The sequence below is a fragment of the Malania oleifera genome, chromosome 1 (genome assembly GCF_029873635.1).
Source record: "Malania oleifera isolate guangnan ecotype guangnan chromosome 1, ASM2987363v1, whole genome shotgun sequence".
In the NCBI taxonomy this organism is placed as follows: Eukaryota; Viridiplantae; Streptophyta; class Magnoliopsida; order Santalales; family Ximeniaceae; genus Malania; species Malania oleifera.
In genome coordinates this window covers 50,181,091-50,191,704 of record NC_080417.1, presented here as the reverse complement: position 1 = coordinate 50,191,704, position 10,614 = coordinate 50,181,091, and positions in this window count along the sequence as shown.

The window sequence follows — 10,614 nt, the reverse complement described above, 5'->3', positions numbered from 1 at the left end:
CCTAATTAAGCCTTTGTAATTTTATTATTTATATACTGTATAAGTAATATGATATATATATTTTTTATACATATACTTAATATTACATGCACATTATATTTTTTTATTATTAGTTTGAATTTAAACTTAATTGAGTGGAACTTGAGTCTTAAGAAGAGCTTGAATTCAATAATTTTGTAACTGATTGAGTTTGAATCCAGATTTGAGTTTAACCTTTTTGAGTTAAGTTAAAGTATCTTTCAACTTAACTAGATCCAAATACACCCCTATGTATCACAGATTTGGTGTCCTTGTCGCTAATTAGAAGAGAGTAATAAACATTGAACTTTGCATTTATATTAATCAAGCTAACTAAATCCTAATTTGATTAGTTTAGTCTTTCTTGTTTCTAGTTCATTTTATTAATAAAAAATTAATGAGATATTGATTATATACAATTTTGAAGAAAATTTAAGGAGTTTATTGCTAAAATAGAATTACTTGCCACTCTTACTTTTAATCAAATCACAAAAAGGGTTTTGCATATTTTTCTTAAATTTAATTATCATCGCAACATTTGCTACTACAACAATTCAATTTTCAATGTTCACAATTGGGCTACTCCTACTTGTTCATCATTAACATTGGAGCTGCAATTTTAAAAGTATAATCTAGGAAGTAAAAGGAAACAAGCAATCACTTCATGGAAAATCTTCCATGTGCCCATGTTTTAAATCAAACACAAAATGTAAATGAAGAAGGTTTTGTCGTGTTAGAAATTCAAAATTATTGTATCTTGATAAATGCAAAACACAAAAAATAAGAGAATAGAAAATTTTATTATTTATAAGAAAAACAAAAGCAAAAACATTAGTTCATAGGATGTATGTAATAAATCATAAAGCAAATTCATAATGGTAATTATGTAAACACTAGTACTAATTTAAGCTATAAGTATAGTTTAGAAGAGTCTAATTACAACTTAAATAGGAAGTCATATGTTGTGAAACGTGCGACAATTTTGATGAACAGTATGAAAAATAAAGAGATAGATAAATCAACAAAAACACATAAATTTAACGTGGTTCAACAGTATGCCTACATACAGGAGCAAGCGGTGACTGAATTTTCACTATTTCAAAGTAGGGTTACATCATGTGTATTTATACTAACCATAATCGTACACAGGTGTAGGAATTGGTGTGATCCCAAAAGGGGGCGAGTGAATTGGGTTTCAAAACATTTTGGCTAATTTAAACTATGCGTCAATTCACCACATATCATATCCTATTCAAAAGTGTAAGCGTGTGTGTAAAATAATTTAAGCAGTGAAAACGAGCACACACATTTGCAGTATCTTATTCAAATTATATAGGTGTATGCAAATAGTTATGATAGTAAATATGAACAGGCATACATGAACGGAAAGTAAAGTGCAGGAATTTAAATAAGATAGAGTGAGGATAAAACACGGTATTTGTTCTCGAGATTTGGCCAAACCAGCTTACATCTCTGCCTTGGGCATGACTCCCCTAGGATTACACTATCCCTACTCACTTAAACGGGCGGAGCAGAAGCCATTACAACCTTTCCTTACGGGATAAGGTAAACCTCAGCTCAATTACAAAGCTGAACCCAACTTGTCTCCCTTACGTGGCGGAGACTCCCCAGTTCAATTTTCGAGTTGAACCCAACAGGTTTCACTTACAAATCTGAGACTCCTCAGTTCAATTAATGAGTTGAATCCAACCAGACTCACTTACGGGGCTGAGACTACGCAGTTCAATTTACGGGCTGAACCCAACCAATCTCACTTACGAGGCTGAGACTCCCCAATTCAATTTAAGGGTTGAACCCAACTAATACATTAAAACCATTTTTGTACAAGATAATGCTTCTAAAAATACAAGAAAAAATGTACATGTTTAAGCTCTACAATGCATTCTCTGATATTATATGAAATATGCTCAGTGGAGTAAGAGTGTTTTTCAAATTGTTAATACACAAATAAAATATATGTGAATATTATAAATATGTTCTCCAATAAATATTTTTGCAAATAAAGATATTTGGAGAATTTAGGATTTTAAGTTCAAGAAAATATTTATGTTATAAATAATTTTCTCCCAAAAATATTTATCAAAGAAATAACTAGGAGAAATCCAAGCAATACTCTCAGGAAATGATTTCTAGAACATAAAGAACAAGTGAGAGTATGTACAAGTAAAATGCCCTAAATAAAATATTCTCCTCAAAAATAATTTTGAAGTAAAAGCATGGAAGAGATTTGGATAAAAACTTATGCCCCAAAAGAATGATTTTAACTATAAAAATTGGTTTGGGAAAACTTTGATTAACAAAGGTTTAGAAAAAATTTTAGAGTTAATAAAAGTTACTAATCTGAGTTATGGAGGGGGTATTTATAGATTTTTAGGAAATTTGACTGTCGAGAGACACGGTCGGTGTTTTGGAAAAGTTTAATTAAAAAATTAATGACGTTTTAGCCTTTAAAAAATTTCCAACCCAAGAGGTTCCATCGACCCAGGTCAAGGTTCGGTCAACAACTTTTGTAAGTTCGGTTGACTAATAAAAATTTGACCTAAGGATATGGTCGACTGTCTAAGGCCAATTTTGAACCCTTCGTGGGTTCAGTCGACCAAGACAAAGCTCGATTGACCATTTATATAGATTCGGCCGACCAAGATCTTTTTGAACTATAAGTTCGGTCAGCCAAGAAGTTGGAAAAAATGTATTTGTATAGGTCAGTCTACCGAGGAAGGTTAGTTCAAAAACAGTTTGGTCGACCAAGACATGGTCAACATTTTGACACTGGGGTGAACAGTGGTTCAGTCAACCGTTGGGTTATAACACAACAGTGGTCAGTCGACCGAGAGTATTGGAAAGTCAAAACCTCATGCGATGGTCGACCGAGGAAACTCAGTTCAAACTCGGTTAGTCGACTAAGCCGGTCAAAAGTTTGACTTTGGGCACAGTGCTTCGGTCAACTGAACTAATTAAAGCACAAAATTGTCGGTCGAACGAGGGCATTAGAAAATTAATATTTTGCCCAAAAAATCAAATGTCGATAGATCGAAGGTCGATTGAAGTCTTTGTAAGCCTTAATTTTTTACCTTAATTTATTTTGAAAATCTTTATGTGCTTTAGGCAATTTTTGAAAAAGTGAGTGGTTAGGTTCCTAAGGTCAATCTAAGGTCGTCTAAGCAATCAATCCATATCATGCAGATGCATGCATTATTACAGACCAATTAATAATAAAAAATTAAATGCAATACAGATAACATCAAAATGTCTTCTTCTTTTGCTCTTCATTTTCCATGGAAATCGGCAGGAGTGTGTGAATTTTATGTCCCTACTGGCTTCCATTTTTTTCGGTATCTTATGTTCATGTGGATATGATACACTAAATGCATACATAAGATACACATACTTTGTCAGCATCAAAACAAGGATCAGACTCAAAAAGTCAACAATCTCTCCCTTTTTTATGATGACAAACACCCAAGAGCAAAATGGAATAAGCCTGAAAATGCTCCCCTTAAGAATGTGCATAATGTAAAATATAGATAGTAAAGCTCGAGCATATTCAAGAAAGAAGACATTACAAGAAATTATGTATTTAAATTTTTGCATTAAAGCACAAGCTCAGATAATTTACCCCTATATTTTTGCCCCATAAAAAATTTACCTTTTGGTCATAAACATTTTGCTCATAAAAATTCTCCCCCTTTTGACATCAACAAAAAGGGTTAAGTTAAATAGAAAACATTTTGAATAATTAAAAATAGTCTTAGCTTAAGACAACTCTCCCTTTTTAAAATAATTTGATTTTACTTTAAAGACTCTCCTATTTTTGGTATAGGATTTGGGCATAGAAAGAAAAGATTGAACTGATTTAAAAGATATGACCATTAAGGATACAAAACGGTTTAACTGATCATTCAAGATAAAGAAATGACATGATGAATAAGGTCAGCTCAGAAATATACACAAAGCATTTCAATTTAAGCACAACATAAGATCCCGCAAAATTGGAATTTAAAAACATGCGACATATGAGAAAATAGGTTTGAGCGTAAACATGATCTAACAAGTTCACATACATTTCATGTAAAGTCAATGAACTAGTTATGCAACACCCTTAAAAATTTTGAAACTTCATGACATACAATTGGTATAGCAGTTTCAATAGCACATGTCATGAGTTCATTTAAGCATATAGGCAAGAAATAAGATATATTCCATATACGTTCAATTCTTACTTTTAAAAATATATAAATAAATAAATATGTATGTATAAATATATATATATATATATATATATCCCCTAGTGTTTGTTGAAAACCATAAGGGGATATATATATATATATCCCCTTATGGTTTTCAACAAACACTGGGGGCGACGCTTACTGAAAAAGAAGCTTTAATTCAAAGAGCAAGCAAGCATAATTTTTCCAGTTTATCATTTTAAGCACAAATATCAAAGTACTAGAAAAATGCAGCCACATAGATCCAAAGATATTAAATAAATTTAAAAACAAGGATCATATGGCAAAGCAAAGAATTGTGGCAAGCAATATTTTCAATAAAAGCACCATGCTTTAAAGTACACAAGCCACAAAAAATTTCAAAACAAATCTAAGCCACAGATATTGGAGAGTATAACATGATAGGAAATATACTTTTAGATGTTCCCCCTATCAATTTGGATACATGCTTAGATTCACTTAACTGCATATACTGGTACTGATTGTGAAAATTTCATTAAGAGATTAACCAATATAAGTATTATTTTTCATTCCTAAACAGATTTTACCAAATATATGTTAAGTACTTTGTATTTTACCATTAAATTCGTTCCTAAAACACATATGCACCAGAAATTTATCATTAAGTCAAGTGCAAGGTGTTCATATGCCCCAAGAACAATCCATATCAAATATTGATTTAGTAAATGCAGGATATGATGTTCAAGGTGCCTAGAGAAACTTCAAACTCAAAAAGCAGAAACAATAATAATGTGAGTCCATGGGGCCAGTGATTTTTAATCATTTTCTTAAGGATGGGGCTTAAACTCTCTAGTATAGTCTCAAGCATACATAAGTACATTAACGTTCAATGATGAATTTCATTTAAGCACATTCATCACTTGTTCATCATTCTTAATATTACTTAGCATGTAAGAGATTTTAGGCATTAAGTTCTTCTTCATTTTTTTTCCTAAAAGTGAGGCTTAACCTCCCCCTGTATATGCACACATACTTGCATTACACTCAAGGATGATGTTCATTTAAGACCATTCCTTATATATTCATCCTGTCAAAGGATTTCAGTATGCTGCAAATAATAAGCATTCAGCACATGTGCATGATAGATTGTATTTCAATTTAAAGGCATGATAGTCAGTTAAGGCTATACTCAAAAATATTGTAATAGGGGTTCAAAATGGATGGCACAACTCAAAAATGCAATGAGTGTGTGCGAAGTGAAAACTCCCCCTAAATCATGCACTTTCCCTAGTCAATGGACCATCATCAAGATATGAGACTTTTAACTATAAGGATGATATTTTACCATTTAGGTCCCAAGTGAAGTTCATAACCCAAAGTCTTGGACCAAATGGTTCCATAAACTAGTCGCTCCTAGGATCACAAAATGTGTACATGTCATTAGTTTATATAGCATTTTGAATTTGACATGTGCAAACCTATTCAATTATTCAACATCCTAGGAAGGAGAACTGAGTGACTTATACTAACCAAAAATTAATTCCACTAAGTAAACTAGACATTATAAGCACTCCTTTTAACATAATTACACTAGTTATCTATTAAAGCATTTCATCATATAACTAGTGCAGTGTAATGCCCCGAACCCACCAAGTGGGGCCCAAAGGTTACGTGTTCCAAACACCTATTTCTGATACCATACACCACAATCATGCAACAGAATTAAAATAAATAAACACAATTTAAATAGTAGAGTCTATCTATATATATCCCGAAAACAACTGCAACCATCTGTTTATATTACATTCCAGCATTTATAAACATAAACTGTTCATATGGTCGCCCCAAAGTTTACCAAAATAGAATACTACCTTGCCCAGAGCTCTAAGCTTAATCTCTTAATGGACCTGAAAATATAATCATCCACTAGGGTGAGACATATCTTAGTAAGGAAGAATAAATCATAGCAGTGTGTGGCAAGGAGTTTAAATATATACAAAATATATATTCATTTGTGTTTCACTATCCACCGCAGTTGAGAAAATGCATCATTAACAACAATACTGTCATCTGAAATCATACACACAATCATAAATATTTTTACTAATAAAGCCCGAGAATAGGGAAGATTGCCTACCCATACAAGTAGTTTCCCTCTGCTCTAATACTAATATCAAGGCACTCACCTTACTCATTAAGCCCTCGGGCTATGTATATAGACAAAGTCTCTAAGAATAAGGAAGATTACCCGCTCATATAAGTAGCTTCTCTTTGCTCTGGTACTAAGCTAAAAATTACCAAGGCACTCACCTTTCTTAACAAGCTCTTGGCAGAAAGTTTACTTTACCATAAATATACATATAATTAAATTAGCACACCATTTATCTTATATTATCACATTTCACACAAACTATCCACACAGAAGAACACTGTCCACACAGGACTCTCATTCATACAAAACACATGGTCCACACAGGACTCACACTCTCATAGAATACACAGTCCACACACGATTAGCATCTTCACAAAAATATACGGTCCACACAGGACTAACATCTTCACAAAAATACATGGTCCACACAGGACTGGTCCACACGGGACTAACATCTTCACAAAAATATACGGTCCACACAGGACTAGCATCTTCACAAAAATATATATTGTGGCCCACATAGGCACCACTAACCATTAGTACCAATCCCCATGACCTACCCATAGTATCAGTAGAACAACCTCCTTAGGCCTGCCAATGCTCTACCCCAATATATAATGACAATATACGAACTGTAACGTCCCTCAATTTATAAACATAAAATCTCACATAATAAATGAAATGGTCATAAATCTCAACATCTAATCATAAAACATAATACCAGAGTTTACTACATCATCAATAAACTGTTTATATGTACAATCTCCAAAAGTCAAAAAGTAACACTAGGACTATACAACAAAAAAAATCTCCTAGTCCTAGTTCAACGCTTATCCTTCTAGTAGGGAAGCTCCACTCACTCAACGGCGGCCTTGACCCGCCGGTTTCTTTAGGTTTCTTGAAAAATATGTTAATGTTGTGGGTGAGATACTTCTCAGTAAGGGAAAATAAACTAAATACAGCCGTGTGGCAACATAAACATTTAAAGTGCTTATACATATACAGTACATTTCATAACTCTAGAAATAATCATAATATTATACTGGATGATCATGTACTTTCATATTTGCTAATAAATCATAACATACATAAGCATCTATTATCACTGTAATTACATACATAAAACATATGTTGTAACTGTAGTACTGAAAATATACTCAGGATGAATAGCTAGCTGGTGTCATGTATTACCCCCCATGACGGGTTGTGCAGCTCAAGGCGGGACCCGACAATGGCTGGCCGACCACTGTTGAATCAAATATGTCTGTAAGTATGATGGGCCTGCCACACCTTGGTCCGGACTGCCAAGTGGACATCCACACTCTACTGAAAGCCACATCGATTATCCATCTCCCATCCCCTCGTGGGACGGTTAGCACTAATCTGAAGTAGATATCTGATCTACACATATAGCTACGGTACCGAGCCCTAAACTGAACTAAACTAACATCCTGGTTGTTATAACATATAATACATGAACATACATAACATCATCACAGCCTCGTGCTGAAAACATAGATACGGCCTCGTGCCGAAATCATACATATGGCCTCGTGCCAAAATCATAATAAATACGGCCTCGCGCCAATAACATAATAAATACGACCTTGCGCCGAAATAGAAATACGACCTCATGCTGATAACATACATGTGGCCTCGCGCCAAAAATCGTTTCAGGTATTTATATTCTGAAAACAACTCATTTATCATATATATTCATCAAACTCAGTATAGCATAATTCGTTCTTTCAAAATACCTGAAAATATGCTTTGCTCGTAAAATCATTCATTTCAAGATTCGCTTCACATAAAAATAATGTTCATGCCATACATGTGCTGTTAAGTCTTACTTCATATTTTAAAATCATCATTTCTGGCATCTTATACATACATGTACATTTTCATCACAATAGTAGTATTTTCCAATCATACATTTCATATGTAATATACAAAGATAGCATAGACTTTTCTGAAAATAAATGTGCTCATAATTAGTAATAATATGCATGAAAAATTACTACTTTAGTTTATTCCCTTACCTGGCTACTGAGAAAGCCCCTCAAATTCCTAGCCTGACCCCCGTAGGGTTTCCCATTCAATACCCTGAAACTCAAAATTCCTAGTATTAAACATCCGTATTTTCATGCGTAAATCAATTTCTATAACTACCTCAAAGTCTAATTTGGCTTAAAAAGCCTTACCTTAACCCAGGATGATTTCGAACTTCGTTTTCCCAACGATCCGCTCCGGCAAACTCGTAGTGAACTTCACCAGAAACGTCGTGGTAGCCTCAAATCTTCGATCCGGCGACTCGTGGGGCCAAAATCGAAGAGAGAGAGTGAGAGGGCCGAAGAGGAGAGAGAGAAAGTGAAGAGGAAGCTTGCAAATGAATAAAAAAAATCAGAATTTTCATATATATAGACAGCAGAATTCATCGACGAGCCCGATCTTCGTCGACGAGTTCTTCATAAATTTCGTCGACAAAACCCTATATTCGTCAACGAAATTCAGGCTGTCTCAAAATCCCTTTCGGTATTTTCTCATCAACGAAATTCTTAAAGACTTCGTCAACAAAACCCTGTGTTCGTCGACGAACTCAAGCAATCTCTTAAAAAAATTATTTTATTCCCCAAATGCAATGTCGTCGACGAAGTCTACAACCTCCTTCTGTTTTTGTCTCTATTTCCCTCTCTCTTATTACTCAAATTTCCAATTTAAATTCGGGTCATTACACGAACTCCTCAGGCCTGCCAACGTTATATTGTGATACACACGAATAACCGCACAAAATGACTCATACACACACATCACATTATTTGTCACACAGCAATTTCAAGCAGCAGTATTCTCAAACAATTATTATTTGCCAATAACTATACTCACAACTAACCAATGTTCACAATCCATTAGTATATTTCATCATTTTGTACTCACATCAGCCAATTAAATCGTGAAAGTTGTATTCCTACCACACAATTTCTTTTCCATATATATATTATATCAAAGATCAATATTTTCCAAATGCCCATCTGTTCAAATAAATCATACCTAAATATATATATTTTTATACCCAAATTAACCGGTTTAAAATTTAATAAAAATCTACCATAATTAATTCCCCTTACTTGTTTTCCTAAATTACGCCTGCGAAAACCTTGTAACGTCGCCTGCGGCACTCACCCGAACCCTAATTCAAAAACTTGAGTTTATCAACCCAAACTTCAATAAAATGTTATTTTATCATTCCCTAGGCCCTATATACTCCATATTAAAAATAAAACTTAAAAATACCCTACTTACCCTGATTTTGAGATGGTGCCCCGGAACCCCAAACTGAAATTCCGCTCCACCTAAGTTGTAGAGAATCTTTCAAGGAATCTCATGGTAGTTCTTGAGGCTAAATTGGGTCCGAAATCGAAGAAAGAAGGTGAGGAAACCGTAGGGTAGAGAGAGAAAATTGTGAGGAGAGAGAAAATACCGCTTAGAATGAAAACAAACCTTTTTATAAGCAGGGCTTCGTCGATGAGACACGTGGATTCGTTGACGAGCCCAAGAAAACCGTTTGTTGACAAAGTTGAGAGTACATCGACGAAATTCAGAAATATTTGAAACCTTTCTCGATAAATCTTGTCGACGAGACATGCATACTCGTCGACGAGGACCAGAAGGACATTCGTCGATGAGTAGAACTGCTTCATCGACGAGTCCCTGCTTGATGCATTTTTCAAATTTTTTTTTCCTTTCTTTTATTCTCCCTTTTTTCTTTATTCATTTTAATATTTTATTTTTCGGGTTCAAGTTACAACATTTTTTCTCCCTTACGAAGTTTCTTCCTCGAAATTCGGTAATCCATCATTTTTCACAACTTAAAAACTAACTAACCACATTCACAATGTTCAATCAATTCTAACACCCAAGTCATCGAATCACTTAAAATCAAACAAAATTATCGCTTATTTAGTAAACATATTACTTGCACCTCTGGCATTGTCCCCCTCAGTCATACCAAGCATATAAACATGCGCCGGGATGCCGAGGCCACGAGGTACCGGGTTGTTTCTCCTATTCCGATTAGGAGCGGGTGCATTGTTTGGTGGAGCACGACAATCACGAGTTATGTGGCCATGCATGCCACACCTATAACACATAGTATTCCCACCCTAGCATTTCCCCCAATGCCTCTAGTTACATCTGGCACAAAGGGGGCGGAATGAATTTTTTCGATAGTCTCTATCG